The 21,034-nt window shown below is 39.3% G+C and overlaps 1 protein-coding gene and 1 long non-coding RNA gene across 7 annotated transcripts in view; one reads left to right on the forward strand and one right to left on the reverse strand.

Annotated features, from left to right (window-relative positions):
* Positions 1–5,372, reverse strand: part of LOC141411004 (uncharacterized) — a 61,905-nt gene extending 56,533 nt beyond the window's left edge. For both annotated transcript variants that reach the window (XR_012435858.1, XR_012435857.1), the window contains exons 1-2: positions 4,950–5,372; positions 4,377–4,442 (exon numbers count right to left, since the gene is read on the reverse strand). This is a non-coding gene — a long non-coding RNA (uncharacterized lncRNA). The remainder of the gene's footprint in view (positions 1–4,376; positions 4,443–4,949) is intronic.
* Ppargc1a (PPARG coactivator 1 alpha) overlaps positions 1–21,034 on the forward strand; it is a 628,461-nt gene that overhangs the window by 542,933 nt on the left and 64,494 nt on the right. The gene's annotated exons all lie outside the window — the stretch shown is intronic.

A 21,034-nucleotide genomic window follows, 5' to 3' on the forward strand; every position in this document is an offset into this window, starting at 1 on the left:
AAGTGAAAATGAACAAACTTGGTAATTCAATAGACACAGCATTTTGAGAGCTAGAAGTCTTGTTCATTGAAGTTTTCTCAGATATTTGCTTTTCTAAGCAAATATCTACAAAGCAAGTACTTACAAAGCACAAAAGATATTCTGTTTTCTGAAGAATTTAAATCTAGTTTGGGAAGCAAAATGAAGAAATGCAGAATAATCAATAAATAATACAAGACTGAATGTGTATACATATATCCAAGTGCGTGAATATTTTTATATTTTAGCAATTAGAAAATAATGTAAGGCTGCATATTTGTATACACATACATGAATATATTGGATTATCTATGAGTAGATAAGCAATTGACAAACATTGCAAGGCTATGTTTGCATATATACATGTGTATATGTGTGTGCGGTTGTGGGTGTATTCCCAGCTATTGAGGGAAACAGCAAGAATAAATACACCAACGCCGCTAGGAGAATTAGTGAAGTGTTTGCATAGAGGGGAGAGAGAGGTGAGGAACTTGGTTTGCTCAAAGTAAAAAATGTATTAATGGGTACACAAGAAATATATTTGGATATACAGTAGGTAGACAATCATGGTGGGCCATGAGAACCCATTTGTAAGTGTTTAGCATTTACATGGTAGAAATTAGTGTGTCACTGAAGATTTTTTTGAACAAGAGCAACACAGTGAAGATGGCACTTAAGAGTGACAGTTCCAAGAGGTAGAGGCAAATAGGAAGTATGGAAAGCCAGACAGCAGGCCCTGCTGAATTCCAAACCCACTTCGAGGCAGGTGCAGGGACAGACAGGGACAGGCAAGGATGAGGTAAGAAGAGAGGAGATGGCTTCCAGGGAAAGACTCAAAGCACCTTGAAGGAAAATTCCATCAGCTCTGATAAATACGAGTTGTGTGTAGAGGGAGGTGGTCAGGAATGCTAACTCAAACACATTCCGAAGAGAACCAGAACTTCATGGAAACCTTTCTGGCTATGTGCCTGCTTACCTTTAGAAGCCTAAGGACTTCCTTAGACTCGTGAGTCATTTTACAAAGGGGCTTTCCATCTGCTGCTGCCTTAGACTCAGAGTGTATTTAACCCAATCCACACATTTACGTGGAGCCTGCTTTTTCTCACTTGTCTCCTTGGAGGAAGCTCTGCAGCCTTCCATGGTAATGAATCCCTGCTTCTGACTGTGCCTGTGGTCAGGCAGATTTTTCTATGAATGGCAAACCTCTTGGAATTGTAACAAAACAAACAGACAAGAAAAAAAGAAAAAGATGTGTAAAAACAACCTGACCTTAGTTTAATCATTGGTAGAATAAATTCTCCTTTGTTATGTAGGAGGTCTAAATTAATTTACAATAATCGCTTTTTAAAGATTTCTAGAACTTCCAATTTGCCATCAATAAATGTTTGTCAGTTAAATTAAATTTACAGCCACAACCAGATTTTTGCCACACTTGGTAATGACACTTGCAGAGAACACAGACTTCAAGTAAGAAAATAATAGTCATTTAAGTGGAGAGATAATTGGCTGTAACAGAAGAACATAAGAATGTTGAAACTCATGGAGTATTTTAAAAATTTATGTTGTACTTATCTTTGCATTTGTAGTCTACCACAAAATTCCAAATTCTGGATGTAAATCAGTTAGATGTTCATTTTGGAGACTTACAAATCAGGAAGCAACAATGTGACCCAGGCTGTGTGGCTTTATTTTCAGTTTCTACCATCAGCTTATCTTGCAGGGAGACTAAGTAGTGTGTGTGTGTGTTCATTTGTACACCTTAGTGAAACACTGTTTTAGAGTTTTTGGCTTGATAACATCTGGCTTATCTTGGGAACATCTGGTTTATCACCTTCTTTCCTCCTTGCCATTATGCTGACCACTGGAAAAATGTGGCTCAGGTGTCTGGCCCACAGGGCTGTGTCTCTTGGCATCAACCCTTGCTAATAAATAGCAAGTCACAGGATGCAGGTTGCATGACCATGAATTACCAACACACAATACCCTGCTGGTGGCACTTGGCCATGAACATGGTGGCTACTAGAGAGGAGGCTGGCTGCTGTCTTTCATGGGAGTTGATTCTAGTTCTCAGCCATGGTAATTTGGAATGGAAAGTGAGAATCTATCTGATTAAGTCGGCACAATGATTTCAGAAAGTAGTATTTTGTGTTTTGTTAGGATAGAGACCAATGATTTTATGTCAGATAACTCTGGACACTCCAAGAAGTTTATAGACTTATGTCATAGACTTTTCTAACCTTCCAGAATCTCAAGTGAATCATTGAAATAAAAATTCCTATGCCTAGGTATGTTCATGGTCCAAAAGCTGGAGACCCAAATTCATAAGAAGGAAATTGTGAAGTGGAATCAGGAAAAAAAAATGGCTCACTGCCTCATAGATTTACTTTAAAGGTGTTAGTCTAGGTTACAGTCATCCTGGTTCAAGATGCTGCACTGGACATACGGTCTGTTTGTACAGCACCTGTGTGTGCTGTGTAGTAACCTTACACATATGCCGTCTTTATTTGTCCATGTACGTCTATCTGTATATACTGTCATGGAAGTACAGCCCAGCAGATGGTTCACCTCTGAATGAGGTGAACACACAAAGAAGATAAAAAGATGAACATGAAAGATTGCCTTGTTAACATGAGAGCCAAATTGTTCTTCCACAATTCCCTATTCCAGACCTCACATTTTAAACAAGGTTAATTTGTCCCTATAATTATGTGCCTGTTCTTCTAGCAATGAAAACTTTTATTGTGGGTTTTATAAAATGAATTGCCCATGATGTGAAACAATTTTGTAAGGACCATTTTTCTCTTCTTCCTTAACCTCTCAGATTACTTTTAAGACTGCGTGCTCTGAGGTACAGTTTGAGAGCAAAGCAGGATTCTGCATTTTCCTGTGGGCTACCAAAGATGCTGACTTATAAGTACCTGGGATGAGAGCGAGCGAAGAGCAGAGAGAGAGAGAGAGAGCCACAGCGATTTAATATGCTTGCTTACTCTTGGCAAGGTCAAATTATTTTTTAAAGATAAGTGACTTCTTATCCATTAAGCCAGTTGCCCCGAAACGATGATAGGAGATACACTCTTATGGTTTTTCTTTCCCAAATGACAGAGGCATTTGCAGTTTCAGATCCTAGCACTAAGATTTTGTAGATCTGTCCATTTCCATTATGACTTCAAGTTAGTCATTCAAGGTTTGCAGCCAGATGGATTAATGAATTACCAGATCTTGGGGAGAATGACTTAGCCTGATTCTTTTACTTCTCTCTCTCTCTCTCTCTCTCTCTCTCTCTCTCTCTCTCTCTCTCTCTCTCTCTCCTTGCCAGTCTTGTGAATGTGTTAATAGGTTCTAGAAACTGAGCTCTCTGTACAGTGTTTCCCCCAAGTAGAGTCTTTGAATATCCCCTCTTCCTTTCTATCCTCAATCCAACTTCTGCTCAGAGGCAGGAGTTTCAAAAGGCACAACCAGGCTGTTAGAGCAGGCAAGAGGGTGGAGAGTCAGTAGCTAAATCCTTGGTGGCTGATGCCCTTCCTTGTGCTGAATCAACTGATTTCTCTGTGCTCCTCTTCATCTCAGCTGAGTTGGGAGCAAGTCCTCATGGTATGCATAGCTAGAGCTCTGAACTTTGAAGGAAAGCCTCACAGCTATTTGCAAAGTGCTGGTACTTAGTGAATGCTAAATTACACTTAGGAAATAATCTATTGCTACCGGTTATACTTCGTTTTTATTCTTGACACAGACACCTAAATCAGAGAATAGTAACATTTCAAAGATTATGGGAGTAGTTTGGGTATGTTCCAACACCATAATAGGATCAGAATTTTAAGGCCTTTTGTATTATTACCAATAGTCACTTAGTTTCTACTGCAGTGTACTTTGTAGGGAATTACAGCTTTTACTAAAAAGATTAAAATGCTATTATGCAAATGATTGCAGTATGTTATTATGTTTACAAATTAACATCCATGGCTCAACACACAAATTAACTAACTATTCTATCTGTGTTATTAAGAATTTAATAAAGTAACTGTTAATAAAAATGGGTAGCTTGCATCACTTAATGGGAAACTATTGTGATTTAACACACAAAACTGGAGCATTGTGTTTAATGTTTTAGGTGATAGAACAGTAAAAATAAAGTTGAGTAAAGCCCATAGAAGAACAAGAACTGTGTGAAAGGCAGAGTTGCTTGCCTCCCATGCTGATGAACATGAACTAAATGGCTTCAGGCTACAATGTACAGTGGACAGCATATCAATAAATCTAAGCAAGCACGCAAAACAGCTTCTCCTAAAAACAGTTCATTGAAATGATAATTGCCCTCCATTACATGTTTGATATGTTCTACACTCGCAGAGAATACTTACATTTTTCTAAAATGGAGCTCAAAACAGATTTTGCTGTGACGACTGGGATATAGTTGCAGAATATCACTGTGTGATAAAAGAGGAGAAGGCTGGCTTCAGACTGAGATGACTTTACAAACAGGCTGCAAATTGCTATTCCTGGCTGTTCATAAGAGATCATAAAAGCAAGGAGATAAGAGCCTCCAAGGTCCCTGAGAAATGAGTGTGTGTGATTATGTTATCTCGTGCGTTGGATTTTCTAGACAGACCAACAACACCTTCACTAGCTCAAACAGAAAAGTAGGAAGAGACACGGATTTTGAATAGCAAACTTTGTTGGAACGGGGGAAAGTTCCAAAACACTATTATTAAAGTGATTTGAAGGAGATCTAGAATTCCATCTCTAAATCCTTTGCTAGGTCTCAATACAAGAGCTAGTGGTATTGCCTGAAGTCAAGCAAACTAATAAACAAGAAACTCAAAGAATGACTTGAAAAGCCAGGAGAAAACTTAGTTCATATTTTAACTATTTAGAATTTTTGGTTGTACTCAAACAAAGATGTGGAGAGTCTCGTCTGTGAATAATTTAATTACCTGTTTTAGGTCAACCTCCTGAGCGCTCCTCACTGCAGCTTCCCATCAGAAAGCTCTGAGTAGACTTATGAAGTGTCCAGGCAAGGAAGTGATCACATAGTTGGTCAAAGTTTGTGCCCTTGCTTACAAAGCAAGCAATTAATTTTGTTCCAAATAGCACCTCTGTTGTTGGGAAACTACTTATGCAAATTTTTGATATCTAGCTTTAGCAAGGTACCTGGTTCCTTCATTTCCTTCCACATTTGGATAAATTGTGTTGTTCTTCACTATTCCAAATTTGTCCTTGTGGAAGCGAACACTTGCAAATTGGTTGAAGCTTGCTAAGAGAAAGAAAGGGAGGGGCAGAGGGGAGAGAAGGAAAAAAAAACCTGACCAAAAACAGTTGCTATGACAGCTTATGATTTGATGGTTTGTAGCCTTGTCCCGTTCCCAGGCACCTGATCAAGAAAGTAGCACAATCCTGTTATGCAGGCATTCCAGAAATCTTGCCAGCGTTCACCTGACATGACCAAGGTTTAAAGTCCTTGCTGTAACTTTATGAAGCAGAGTGGAAATGTGTGTGTGTGTGTGTGTGTGTGTGTGTGTGTGTGTGTGTGTGTGTATACACTCATATTTTTCTTTTTTTCAGTAAAGGGGGAAAAGAAAGGGATCCTTGCCATAGCAGGGTGGTAAAATAATTAGTCCAGTAGACAAATGTCTTGGCCCATGTTTAAACACAGCTTTAAGGACACAGTGTTCCCAGCACTCACATATCTAAATACAAACCAGTGTCAGCTGCCATGCAGACCAAAACGTAATAGCCTGCTTTCACATAGGTCATCGTCAATCCATTTTGGTCACAGTCACACTGCACATCTGTTTCTGCGAGCTGCAGCTTCTTAAGGTGGCATTTGGACTTCATAAGAACACAAACAACTGAGCTATAAATTGCCACTGCTGGAGTTATTTTGAATAAGTGTATACTGTTTCATATTTATAATGGTGAGGCTTCATAATATTCACAGTGAATATATAACACCGATCAGTTCAACAAGCATGAAATTGTATGTTGTCAACTTGTCACATAAATAGAGTCATATTCTGGTTTGTGATAATGTTGAACTAACCTTTTTCCCCCCAGAATTGTTGAGAGGGTCACAAAAAAAGAGGAGAGGTAGCATTTCCTTTGGTTAAACAGTGGGGCTATTATAAAGATTATATTCTTCTTGGTGACTTTTTCCTCTCCCCCCACTCCCAAAGCAGCTAGTTTTTCTTGGCTGAATGCTAATTGGATAATCTGGTTTTTTTTTTTTTTTTGTCATCCAGTCCAGTAGTATCATTTTCAGTCAGTGCTTGGAAGTTTTTGCTGGGCTGGGTATGTGTGAGTGACTTTTTGTTGTTCTCCTTTAAAACAGCTTTTCTTTTTTTTCTTTTTCTATTCTTGGAGTGTAAACCATCGCTAATTGTCATGAAATTTTCTAACTATACTCTGGCAAGCTTTCTTCTTGCCTTTGCACCCTAGTTAACTCTTAATTCATTACCAAAGCATTAGGAAATAGTGAGAGTCAGACACTTTGTTCAAACTTTTCTGAGATAGAAAATTCAGAGAGATACAGAGTAATTTGCAATTTTCCGAAAGGAGAAAAGACAAATGCAGTGTACTTGCTAGCAGTGAGGGAGCAACTCAGATTGGTTTGCACAGTGTCTGATATTTTGGCAGCGGAGGCATGAGGAGAAACTGATGCAAGTCTTTCTATGCTTTTGAGAAATTCTTAGATGTATTCAACTTTCCCTGTCTTTCTTAAATGGCCTCAAGGCAAGAAGGCATTTCAGCCTGTGTCTGCAGTCACTCTGAGTTACCTGGTTCCATAGCTCACTTCAAGACCTTAGGGCAGTACTTGGGCTCTTCTGAAGCACTATGCGGATATTTATAAGGATGATCACTAACCCTGCTCTTTCTATCCTGTGTTGCTTAAGGTGTAGATGCTTACATTTTCTCCTAGGAGTAACCATTTACTGGTAGACGCTCCTGTTCTTCCTCTTTTGCACATCCTCACATTTCCTCATGCGTGTGGATTTTTAAAGCTCATCTATTCGCTCACTGATGTTTTCACTCACCAAAATCTAGTTATCTTCAACCACTAGTGTGCTTAGCTTCTTGCCAGTTTCTGTGGATACACTAGCTATGAGGAAATAACCATCTCTGTCTTCATGCAGTTCATAGTTAATAATGAAGACAGGCCACTATAATGGAGTGAGATAAGCACTCTGATAGAGGAAGCAAAGCAAGGACTTTCTCCACCTGCCTGCTATCCTGGTCATCACTAACAGATAAATTCTGCTTCTCTTGCACTTATTATCTTCAGAAATGCTTTCACCTTGAAGTGGGATGTTATTAGAGCAGTTCTCCTGACTAGAGGAACTTTCTCTTCCCAACTGGGAGCCCAGTCGTAGGTTGCAACAACAGATGCAAGGCACTGGCACAGAATAGTTGGAATTAGGAGACCTGGGTTATATGGTGTCCTTTACAGATTGAGTAAAACAAGAGCTTGCTTGTTGGAATTGTTGAGGGAAAATAAATGGAAGTTGACCTAAGGAAAGAAAGCCAGACTGTCAGCAGAAAGTCCTTTAGCCAGTGGGCACATCCCATATGACCTCTGGATGCATGTATGGGACTTCATTGGATGAGAACTGTTTTGTACCATTTTAGGCTTGTTGACCTTTCTCCCTGAGAATGATATTTCAGGCCAGTTGGAAAGGATGACATGCCGGTGGCCTATAAGAGACACACTGTATATGTGGCTTTGCTCGCTCTGGGCCTCTCCATTACTAACTGGTATCATTGCCTCTCGGTAGTGGTTAAGATTGTTCTGTCCCTTTGGGAGAGGTATGGCAAGAGGAATGCCAGATATGCCTCTCCTTGTCTCTCTGGAGGAAACAAGTGTCACACCCCCGCCAGACTTATTCATCAGGTTCCCATAATGCTCTAGGTTAAATCTCTTCCCCTCAGTCCTTTCTGAGAAGTCTATTTCTCAATTTTTCTCAATTTGAATGGCTCTTGCCTGGGGGAAGAAAGTGCCTCTATTATAGGAATGCCCTTGGTTTTTCCATGGGCTCTTGGCCTGCAGATATATAAGCTTCTCTGGGTGTCATCTCATCTACGCAGATGTGAACTTGGAGCCCTTGTATTCCAGACATAGTTCTCCTGGGTGTCCAAGGATCCTCGCCAGCTCAGATTTTGTCCAGAAATATTCTCATGTCAGAATCCTCTTGTGTCTTGCCAGCCCATGCTTAGCGGGGACACCCTGCTCTCCTCTGAGCTGCATAGCTCAGCCTGGCTTTTTCTCTTAGGCAGTGCTGCCTGATGGGCAGGCTCACCTCCTACTCCTACTGGAGGAGTGTCTGGCAAATGCTGAGGAATGGAAAGCAGTGATGCTGCATAGGATAGGTGGCTTCTTTCTCCTGCTGGTGCCCAATTCCAGGGCTCTGCGTGCAGTAGATTTGAGAGTTACATTAGGTCACAATGCCACTGTCTAACTCCTTTAATCCTATCCTCTGCAATCCTAGCAATGTAGCTGAGGTGGCTGCCCCTGTCCTAAAGGAATTTGTGTCAATTTCTCCTGGGACAAATCTAGCCTGGGCTGCTTTGCAGCATTTGTTCAAACTGAAAATTTTGACAAAAACATTTTGTCCACACAGAGCCAAGGAATTTTCTGTGCTTAGATGCATTCAGAGGTAACTAAATATTGCCTGGTCTTGGCAGATAACTGAGTCTCTGAATCCACATGGCGCATGCCCGGCCCTGTTTAATTTGTCTTTGAATGGCAAATGTGTTTCTTCTCTGAGTCAGCAGCAGAGATGATACCCTCTAACAGGACTATGTGACCTCCCTGGTGTTTTTGTGGCATAAAAAAACAAAGCACAGATCTCAGCTTTTCCTTTAGTTACTGGCTCTTTTTTATTTCCTGCTGCATGGTCCATAGCTGAAAGAAAACGATGCATGTTTCCTAGATAGGATGTGTGTTTTACTTAATCGTAGCTGCTCTTTTTATAATTCATACTAGAAGACCTCAGTTCTCTGGTTATCATAACCTTACCATTATTAATTGTCTGAAACAAAGCTGAGAAACACACCATTTTGTAAAGATGTCTCTAAGTGGCCAACCTAGAATCAGAAAAATTTCCTCACATCCATCTCATTTTATTACCAGCTAAGCTTCTCCGGCCTTCACATAGCACTTGCTTCCTTTTGTTTAACTTGCAATTTAAGTGAATCTTAGTTACCTGTTTTCTAAGCACATAGGACACGAAAATAAATGACTTAGAAAGTTGCTGAGGTGGCAGAGTGCAAGAGATCCTAGAGAGACAGGTCTAGAAACTACAAAAACTCAGCAGCCAAAATATGACTACTTGAGACCATTTAATTTGGGGGCAAATAGCCTGTATTTCTCAATAGCTCCTCGTAGTCATCTTTCAATAGCTACATAACTCAATACCCATAATTTTTAAGATGGGGAAATATGTAGATGATCATGAAATCTTTCCATTAAAATACTTTAACAAAAAGTTTGGTGCTTAAACAAGTCAGCTTCTTTGATTCTTCTATGCAAGGCCTATGTGGGTTAATGACTGATTATGAGAGGTAAATGAGACAAATGGACAAACGTGCTTTTAGATCTGAAGACTGTCATAAAGTCTTGATATTGCCCTGTGTTTCCCATGCAGCAGTACATGTTGTAAATAATAGAATGCTCCATGAGTCGTTGAATTTCATTTTATGATCTGTTAGAAGACTTCCTCCCTTAAAAAACACAGCTGTTTAGATTTCCTCTAATAAAGAGACCACTGATTCTTTTTCTTGTTAATCACAAAGCTACGGGGACATTGGCAAAGACAAACACAACACAGCAAAGTTATCATTAAGTAAGTAATTCCCCACATTAGAATGAAATTGCTTCTACATCCTTCCTTCATTGCTTTCCATTCATCCTACCCAACCCCCAAATAAACTACCACCCCAACAATGCACAATTCACTTGTATATATCCATCTGGAGCACATTAAATTAAAATACCGATACCAAGAGTAATTCCTCCCCTTTTTTCCTCCATTTTTGTTTGGAGACTCTTACAAATAAATCACCAACCTTAGGGCTTGCAAAGTAATCATTAAAATGGGTGACTTGGTTTTGGATAAAGGATTTTGGTTAATGTATAAGATGGAGGTCTATAAATCTAATTTCTGTCTAGAAGCCCAGGGAATCTTCTTTGTCTAAACTCTCTTGATTGGCTCTGGCACCTTATTCCTAAAATTGGACAGCTTGAGTTTCTCTTTGTGGACCCTGAGCCTTGGTTAGGCCATGACCCCTCATTAATATTCAAATTTTGGCAATTGCAAAGAGTGCTGTCCTCGTCAACCACTGTAGGCTGTCCAGCTCCCCTGGCCTTTTCTCATGCTTATCCTTTGTACGCAGGCATTTGTGTCTGCCTTCATGTCCCTTTGAGGAGTAATTCGTCCCCTTGTTCAATTTTTCCCTTTCTCTTTATGGCTGTCATAATGGCCCCTGATGCAGTCAGGCAGCCACGACCCTGTCCATCACTCACCTGCAAGCTATTCGTGAATCAGTAGATTGTCCCTGTGTGACCAGATTAATTGTGCCAGCAGTGGGCCTTTCTACCTGACCTTTCATCCAGTGGCATAAAACTGATTCCAGGCTGTGTGCAAGGCTTGCTCCCTGCCATCTATGTTCCCTCCTTGGAGCCCAACAGTAGACAGGAGAGTATCAATGCAAATTAAGTGTGGAAGCAGGGAGAGAAGAAGGTGTACAGTTGGGGTTATCAGAAATTAAATCAGCCCTTCTTTGAGTGCCATTGGAAATAAATCTTAAGGAGAAAGAATTCAAAGGAAATTTTCTACAGACACTATTCCCATAAACAGCATTGTAATGATGTGCTATTTTAAAGATGCATTGTTTTGGACTCTGTTTAGCTGGAGCCCTCTGTGCCACACGGTAGTTTGTTGTTGACACCTATGCAAAAGATCATCTTTTCCTTCCTTTATAGTCTGTGAATTGTGGCACAGCTATTTAGGTGGTAGCTTTTTGACTTCATCCTTTGAACTATATTGTAAACCACATGAGGGAAAGCTGGCACCTCCCCACCTCCTCTGTGCTTTGCTCAATGCCATGCATATTGGAACTCTCTCCAGTGCTTATTAATGGATGGCTTTATAGTGGTTCTACCGATTTCAAAAAGAGAGAGAGAGAAGTTGACCTTCCAGCCATTCTGACCAATCCAGCTAAAAATATGACACGTCAAAGATCTGAGAACATGTTCTCCAAGAGAGGGCTTATAAACAGAACCAATAGTGACAACAGTACGTTGTGTGCCTGCCAGAGTAGCTGAGAACTTACCTTCTAACTCACTGAACTGACTTGCTTCAGATTAAGGTCTATAGGAGGGTGCAGTGGCAGGTGGAAGAACATAGCTGTGTTAAGCCAATGTGGAAAGGACACAGAGCATTCACTCCTCGTTCCTACAGAAGGGGAACATTTCTCACACTCAGTGAAGTGCTGTAGACAAGATAACTTTCTGGAGTTCCAGAGCATCTAAATAACTGCCATTGTGCAGGGAATCAACTGTTAGCTGGGAGCTCATGAAAAAATGCAAGAACACAGATTTCCAATGTACTGCCCCAAACACTGTGCCCATATTTTGTGGTCTCTTTTGACCCTCTCAAACCTCAAATATATCTTTGTCATTGTTGTAGATTTCTTGTCCACAACTGGAATGAATTTTGCCTCTTGTGGAAAAGTGATTGCATGATTGCAAAAGTTGACTGTGTCCTAATTATACCATGGTTACCTGATTTCTTGGAAGATTCAAGCAGAGGTACTAGTAAGAAACCCTGGGGTAGGGAAGGTTGGCTAATTCTTCAGGCATTTGGGCTTTCTGAAACTTGTGAATGTTCTGGTCTTGCTTTCTTCTATAGGCCGGGATCATAGGAACCAGGGTATAAATATAGTAAGGAAAGGATCCCCCTCACCTTCATTTCCTAGCTTTTGCTAGTTTCCCCTGCACGATTGAATTAGTGGTTATCTTTGTTATTTTTTAAGCAAGGACCTTGGTGAATTATTTTGGAAGGGAATAGACTACCCAGTTCAAGATTTTAAGATGACTTGCATGATGTAATTTAGGCAGGATGCTCCAGCACACAAACTATTTTACTCATTCTTAAATGGACCCATTTATTACCTAACAACTCTATTGCTTTTAGCTATGATATGGAGATGTATTGTGTGCATAACACATGAGACACCTTGTTTCCCTGATAGACACTGCTTATCCAGTGAAGAAGACAGTCCCAAACAATGAGGTATAAGATAGGGGATGAGTTCTCAGCAGAGGGAGAGATGAAGTGCCATGAAGAGACTGGTGCAGGAGTAAAAATGTCAGCTAACAGGGACAAGAGGAAAGGTGATCACTGTTGGGAGGTTATTTCCTCATAAGAGTTGAATAAGTCAGAGGTTAAACATACTTTTACTCATTTTTATTTATTTATTTTATTTTTTTTTCTTTTATTATTCATATGTGGATACAAGGCTTGGGTCATTTATCCCTCCTGCCCCCACCCCCTCCCTTACCACCCACTCCACGCCCTCCCTCTCCCCCCCACCCCCTCAATACCCAGCAGAAACTATTTTGCCCTTATTTCTAATTTTGTTGTAGAGAGAGTATAAGCAGTAACAGGAAGGGACAAGGGTTTTTGCTGGTTGAGATAAGGATAGCTATACAGGGTATTGACTCACATTGATTTCCTGTGCGTGTATTTATAAAATGTAGTAAGCTACTTCTCCCACCTCTTAGGAGGAAGTCAAGAAAAAGGTTACACACAGTAGGTTCTCAATTGCATGTTTTAATTCATTTACTTTCTAACAAGCCCTGTCTACATCTTACATGTCAGTCCAACAGCTCATTAGATTTTAACAAAAGCAGCACAATTAAATAAGAAGGATTCCTCAGTCAAACACCCCCCGGGCAATATCTCTGAGAGCAAATGTGACAAATAGAACCAGAAATGAATTTAATAGTCAGCCACAGCAAGCCAAACTTTAAAAAAAGCCTCTAAAATGACCAAAAATGGAAACATATTACAGTTATCTACCTTCACAGTACAGAGCAAGTTTGGTCGTGTTTAAGATAATTCTCTAGTGCCTGCTATTTTTAGCCCAAGGGTAAGCTCCTCTAAGAGTCTTGCAGTATTGCATCCCTTTAACCTGGCCTAACAAACTAAGCCAATAAGCTGTCTGATTTTCCTCGTCCATCCGGGAGGAAGAGAGATAGTTAAAACAAACCATTTGCGGGAAAATGTTTGGCCTATCTTATATTAAGAGCTTTTTTTCATATAGATTTTTAAAACATCCCAATATTAAGTGTTGCCTGTCAGAGACCAAAATGTCAAGCTTTGCTGTTTTGAAATTGTAGGCTCATGGTTATAAAAAGAGGATTTTATAGGCCTACTCTAATGGAAATAAACATTACTCCATTACCTTCAGTAAAACCAAATCTTTACAGTTCAAGCTATCATTATTAATGTCTATGAGAAGAAAGAAACGTTTCCAGGGGTTTATTTTTTTTTTATTTTTTTTTTTTAGGCAAAGAAAGACTGGCGAGCTGTACCATAGCAAATGAAAGTTTTCTTAAAGCTTTCTTCTCAGTGACTTTGCAGTGTGTAATTTAAAAGCAGAAAGCAAAGAAAATGCAGTTTTAAAACACAAGATTGGCTATTCCTGGTATCTTTCTTTCTTACATATTAACTAGCCTTTGTGAGACTATTGCTCTGTCAATTCTTGTCTGTCTGTCTCTATGTAGTATATACAAACCACTTGATCAACTGTTTAGTGTTCACCAACTTATCTTTGTGTGTGCGTATAGGTGCAGGTGTATGGTGTGTAGCTATAGAGGTGGGCTGCCTCAGTTTACACTGTATAACCACAGGTGTGGATTAAAACATTTAACGATGCACTAGCTTCTGCTCAGCTCACCAGGAACAATGTTGTTAATCATCAAAGTCTAAGATAATTCAGAGGTGACCAGTCTATCCCAATTCAGAGGACTGCAATAGTCAATTTAGTATTAGATTTCAGTCACAGTTGCTATGTGTGAGACAATCAATCACCAGATATTTCTTGAGCTCATGTTATTTGCAAGGTATAATGGGAGGTAGAGGTGTGTCTAACACAGGGCATCATTCTTCCAGCCAACTTCCTACTGAGTGTGAGAAATGAGATGCCAGACCCACAGAATGGCAGAAATTAAGGACATGGACAGAAATCCTGTTGTGTTCCAGATATCATGCCTAGGTCTTGGCTTTTCCAGCATCTGATTCTATCTGAATTACCAGTTTTCTCATAAGCATTTTATTGGGCTTCTGCTAAGTGCCCGTTACTACCCTTCGTTATGCATGGTTTCTGTCTTCCCACAGATGAGGAATTTTGAAGTTAGTATTTAACCAGACCTCAAATTTCCTGGTTCCTCAGTGGAAGTTCGTTCTCTATGAGGAATCATGAGAAAAGCTGGCCAGCTACATACTATCTCTACTGGTGTATTTGGCTTACTGAGAAGCTCTGTTGACTGTTAAATGATCAAATGGTGCTTATTTCTGCAAAGACCTGGTGGGGTCTGAACAATCAGAGTCTTGCAATTTCAGTCTCCTGCCAAGATGTGTTTGGTGCTTTGCAGGCTGTGCCTGATCTTTAGTCCCCTTTAAGTCTGGCTGTTAATCTTTAGCACAAGGCTGACACTGCAACACAGGACACACCAAATTGCCTAACTTCTTGTTTGTGTGCTCCCAGGGATCAGAAGCCAGTTTGCTGTTTTTCCCCCCAAAACTACCAGCCTTGGAGGTCACTGTCTCTTCTCTTTATCCTTTGTTTTCCATGTAAAGTCTATTGCTGAGGACTTCTTGTTCTTTGCTGAATGTTCACCATCTTTCTCTACCTTTTTGTTTTGAACCTTCCCAATTTGCACTTAGATGATTTTGGCCTCCCTCTGTCCTTTGTCAGCGGTGTTATTTTCTACTACTCCTGAAGGGATTCTTTGTGATCCTATTCTGTGCTGCACATCACAGTTGATTATGAATCCAACCATATCCAACTTTGTGAGAAACTACGGTATATACAAAACTTCAGAGATTGAAACTATGGTATATGAACTTCAGAGATTATTTTTCTTTGGGTATACGCAGATTTTTAAGAAGCCAAGGCTTATGTACATCATACTATCAGACAATGAGTGAACTGTGAATAGTCACTCAGCAAGACCCTATCCTAAGTTCCATATCACATATAACAATGAATGAACTAGCTCCTGCCTTCAGTGCCTATTAGAAACTCATTGTCACATCAGGAAACATATGGCCATTGGTGAGCCACTGCAAACTACTCAGAGCTTTGAAGTTGGGAAGAGACCCATGAAACCTGTGGGTGGAAAAGGGAGTCAGCCTGGGGGAAGAGGCATCTGATAGGGCATCTAGATGGAGAGAGATTTCCATTGGTTGAGAGGACCTCAGCTTTCATCTCATTATTTTAACACATAGTTACCACATTCAGTGTGCACGGATTTAAAGTATATGTTAAATCACAGTTGATAGGATAAGCAAAGCCATGGGGGTGCAGAAAGCCCAAGAAGTGATTAGGGGAGAGGACTGATAGAATTGGATGAAAGAAAAAAACGTTGACACAAGTGAATAGAACCTTGGAACTGTACAAAATCAGTACAATGAGAGATTTAGTCTCATTTCACAGTGGGGAAACTGAGGCCCAGTCATGTTAAGTGGCTTGCAGAGAGAAGGCGTTCTATGGCTTATTAGAGATCAAGGACTTTCATTCAGAGGCAACATGGAAAAAGGGTGGTCTTGGGCAGAGGTCAGGTGAGGGCCCAGTGGCTAAGCTCTTGTGGCTTTCAATTTTGAGGTTATGGAGCCTGAATTAGGTGGGTGAAGGTAAGGGATGAATAGGGGGGAATTTAGGAAGAAAGACTTGACAAAGATCTCTGTTAGAGAAAGTGATAGGTTCAATGCTGTGGTGAGAAAAAGGGAGTAAAAATGGCTGTGGTTTTAAGCTTGGGTGATTTGGAGAACAGGGGAGCAGTTAACAAAAATAAGAGAATCGGGAGAAGACATTTGTGGTTCAGGAAAGAGCAAAAAGGAAGGATCTTGAATGTAACCTATAAGGTTGTCAGGCATGTAGACTGGCTGTCACTGAAGTCTGTGCATAAAATATGCTATCTGATTTCTGGAATAGTCATGGGAGGCTATATTAGGAAAAAAAATCTTTAAAAAATATTTATTTGGTAGATATGCCAGAAGAAAGATATCAGGACTCCCCTTTGTCCCACATATTAAAGATATTTCACTTTTGCTTTGAGGTCTACAAATTTACCTGGTTTCTTCTTGCCAATAATAATAGTAGCTTTCGGGGGATATTTCTGTGTGCCAGGCACTGGGGCTAAACACGTTATAACAATGTTTGGACGTAAAAACAAAACTAGCTCTGTAACATTTAATTTAATAAAATAAACAGTTCTAATCTCATCTAATTCTTATAACCACCATAATGGGTTGGAGTGATTAACCTCATTGTATAGTTTGGGAAGTGAGTCTGAGTACGTAACTTACCCAGGGTCATGCAAGTCACAGAACAGTATCCAGAAGAGCCAAGATTGCCCAACTCCAAAACTTACTTTCTTAACCACTCCCTGGGCTGCTTCTTAATGAACACCTCCATTACCAGGCATTAAGCTCCCCATCCCTCCTACTCTCAGCCATTTTCAAGTTTTCCACATGCCTGGAATTATTTCTGTCTTCTTATTTTCAATCTTCCTGAATTTTAAAGTCATAGGAACCTCTCAAACTCAGGAAATGTTCCCTGATTAATTCCACCTCATTTGAGTAGATTTGGTGTTGTTTGGTGGAAAGATCAGCGTGAGTTCATCCTGCCACAGACTGATCAGCAGAACAGAGTTCCTGTCCTGCTGCTCATAGAACTATAGACATTTCCAGTTGCAGAGGAATGCACTTAAAAGCATTTATGAACATTGTGAAGCTAGGAACTGTTAGTTCTTCAACCCCACTGTGAATGAATTCTGTTGCTACCTGTTGGCTGATTGACTAAGATTGTTGTTGTATCTGATTGAGAAGGAAGGCAATTACAAAGTATTGATAATGCATTCTAAAATTGGCTTTAAAGTCCTTTTTTAGACTCTTGGGAATGTCTTTGTAAGCTGGATTCAGTAGAATATGAATCTAAGAGAGTCTCCTTAAAGGTAAGTTTACTGGGAAATGTAACTCTTTTAAAATTCATTGAAAATATATACCCCCTAATAAACCATTTCTTACAAACTGCATTTAGTTTTGATTATTTTCCTTTCCTTAGTGGGCATGAAATAATTTTGCATTTGTGGCTATGTGTTTTTTTTTTTTTTGTAATATTTTGGCTTCCTACTGGGTTAAGGAGCAAAATTGTGCCTTATTCATCTTTTTCTTTTGTATAAGGCTTACACATAACAGGAGTCCAATTAATGTCTGTCATAAGATACCATGTTACTCTTCAGTTAAATTATAAGCAGGGATGATGATTTTTATTTATTTCACTTTTTGTGTTCTAGCAATTCCTCAGTTTCTAATTCAAACATTATGTATGCAAGAGGTATTTAGTAGTGGGCTAATGAATGAATGAATAAATAAATGACATTTAGCTTATGATCCTCTAAACCTTCTTGGGAATATTTTGAGGGCACTGGGAAAATTACTTGGGTAACAAGATCTGTTGAGTAGCTACTAGGCTGGGTCTGGTGTCTGTGTCAAAATCTGCAAATCACTCAGTAATTCCATTCCAGCTTGTTCATTCTTTGTTTCAAATAATACAGGTTTTTGTGCTGTGATGCTTAAGATAAAGTGGCACCCATTTTGCATTTCTGGTTACATTTACAAAACAGTGTTTTACTGCTGTGTAAACATGAGAGTGCTCACGTCCACTCCCACTGCAGTACACTGAGAAAGGGCTGTTCGGAGTCTTTGCCCTTAGTTTGAAATATGTTGTCCTTAGAGGTCATGGTGTTTTGGTTTGGGTAACAAATTATTGATCAGGATATTATGGTAACAGCTGTACTACTGATTGGATGAAGATAAATATCCAAGAATGCAACTGGTATTACCTGGCATGATTATTTTTCCTTGGAGCCTGGACATACTAAGAAGCTTTGTAGGAATGGTCACTAGATGAATATTACCAACACTGTTCTTAGGCAGAGGGCAAATCCGTGATAGCTAATTCCTTCACCTACCATTATTTGTATTCTGGCCCCTGACTCTGACTGAATTCATCTTTTTACTTTTTTCCTGTTGCTTTCTTTCTTTTTTATTCTTGTGTAAGTATTCCAGTTTTCATTGATTTTCTGAAGTATAATGTAGAAACAATACCATTTCTTATAATCTCCTTGCTCTTGAGTTTAAGATCATCAGACTGTTTTGGAAAAAGTTATTTTAATTAAAATATCTAAGGTATATAATAACATGATGTGATATACATGTACATAGTGAAATGATTAATGTAGTCAAGCAAATTAACATATCCATCACCTCGCATAGTCTCTTTTTTTGTAGTGAGAACAACTAAAATCTAATCTCAACAAAATTTCAGGACACAATATAATATTGTTAGCTATAGTTCTCAGGTGGGGCATTAGCTGTGTGGATTTATTCAGCCTACGTAACTGCAAGTTTGTATCCCTTGACCTACTTCCTCAATTTCTTTAACATCCCTCCAATCCTTAGTAACCACCCATTCTACTCAGAGACTTCTTAGTTGTCTAATACAAAAGCCCTTTGTTTTCTTGAGTTTTCTGTGCTATTTGGATATTTCTCATTGAGCAGGCTGTATAAACTCTTTTTCTTTTAAGTATTACTCTAAATATTTGAGTTGTTGTTAATAGTCTTCTTTATATTCTCCCAATTTTGTTCCTTCTTCTTGAACATGCACCATTTTCTCTTCCTCTGCTAGAAGATCCTGAAGGCACCTTTAAGGATTTAGATAGACTACATCTAACTGGGAAAGTCAAAGACCTAGTCTGAAATGGCTCACTAGGGGCTCTGTGTCTTATTGTGTTGGCACCACCAAGCTAAGAACCTTGCTTTGACCTGACATTGGGACTGGCATTGTAAGCAATATCTCCCTTCCCTAATTAACAGGCAACCCAAGGAAGAATGGCTTGTGAAATGGTGATCAAGTAGTCTCCTAGTATCATTTTATTCCATAGGACATCTCAGAGTTCACAATTGATTTTGAACAGTGTACTAGAATGGGCTGCTATTAAAAATGTCACAATAATATAAGTATATTCATTAGTATTATATAAAATTATATTTGTACATCACCTTAATTTGTGGTTATATTTATTTTACAAAACATAAAATTATGTATTTAGATACCTGAATTTATGCTTATATTTCAATTTAGAGCCAGTCCACAGAAATTTTATATATTCTTTCTGTCTTCCTGAATGGACTAAAAAGCAAGGTTTTGCAGTGTAGAACTGAATCTCAGAATTAAGAACCTTGCCAGTCCATAAACTAGCATGGCAAAGATGAGATTTGACTTCAGACTATTTTTCTGAACATTTAAACAGTTTCCCAATTTTAAGATATTATCTCAGTATGGTATTTTTCATACGTTCAAGGGATACCCTTAAGCCTTCAAAAACCAAACAAGTGTGACATCCTCACTTTGCAGTGGGGACACCAGGACTCTGAGGGGCTTTCCCAAGCTCTCTGAATTCAGCATCACTCTTTTTCTTCTTTCTGTCTCAAGAACCCACTGACAGTATAGCAAGATGGTTAGGAAATTGTGCTGTGGAATTAGAAAGGCCTGCCCTTCACATCCTAGCTCTGTCACTGATTTGAGGTAAGACCATGGATGTTTTTCTTCTGTCATAAAATAGTGCTTACCTCATAGGGTTATTTAGTCATTCAGCAACATTTATTGAACATCTTTTATGTGCGAAAATGTTCTAGGGACATAATAGTAAACAAAGGAGTACAAATTCCTGCCTGCACAAGCTCATGTTCTAGAGGGTTGTTTCTAGGCTTAAATGAGAGACTGTATTGGAAGTGCTTTGTACAGGGTGTGGAACAGAGATGGCATGGAAGAAATGGCTTTTCAAAAAATGAATCCAATGTCTGTCAACACCTGGAGAGGATGACATTTTCCTTTCACCCATAACTGCATCTGTAAAGACCATCAACGGATTGTTAATGAACCCTTTACTTTCTCAAGAACCATTCCTTTCCTTTCATGGAAACCATTGAGAATTTAGCTACAGTAGGTGTGATTTATAATTTTTAATTCTGTGGTTGCATACAATATAATAATAACAAGAGCAACAGTAATGAATCAACTTTGAATTCCTCAAGCAGAAGGACATCTGTGGTAGATAGAATTAATTAGAGGGTGTTGAATTAGGTTTGACAAGTAAAAGATCTGGCACCTGGGAACTGAACTACAAGAAGATTCTGAGCAGGATTCACTTTTCAATAGGTTTGCCTTGCATCTGTGCCAGTCCCAAGAAGGCCAGGAGAAAGGATCTTGCCTATTGCCTCTCCATGTGTATCTGGTGGGGAAGGGATAATTCTGGAAAAGGAAATTGTAGTGCTGTTAAATGTTATGCACTCAAGAAAAATCCATGATATCTATGGGGTCTTAATGCTGGAAGGGAGATCTCGTAAGCACCAAATACTTGGCATTAAGGAAAGAAATGGGGGCGGAGGAGTTGTTCCCAATGAAATAATGGGAATTCTACCACCCAGTGGCTGTCCTCTGCAATTCCATGAATTAAACTTAGCGCTTGTGTTATTTTTTGCTTTCAAAACATCATTATATGAATATAAATTTACATGTATATGTGTAATACATGTAGGCACTAAATGTATTTTATAAAATCAACCCTGCAGACATTTGTCACAGGTAAGCACTCCTTCTTCCCTCTTTTTTGTGCTCTTTGCAGCTCCTTGGCATTTGTCACTATGCACTTGTTGCCTTTTATATTGTCATA

This window comes from Castor canadensis, chromosome 9, assembly GCF_047511655.1.
Source record: "Castor canadensis chromosome 9, mCasCan1.hap1v2, whole genome shotgun sequence".
Classification (NCBI taxonomy): domain Eukaryota; kingdom Metazoa; phylum Chordata; class Mammalia; order Rodentia; family Castoridae; genus Castor; species Castor canadensis.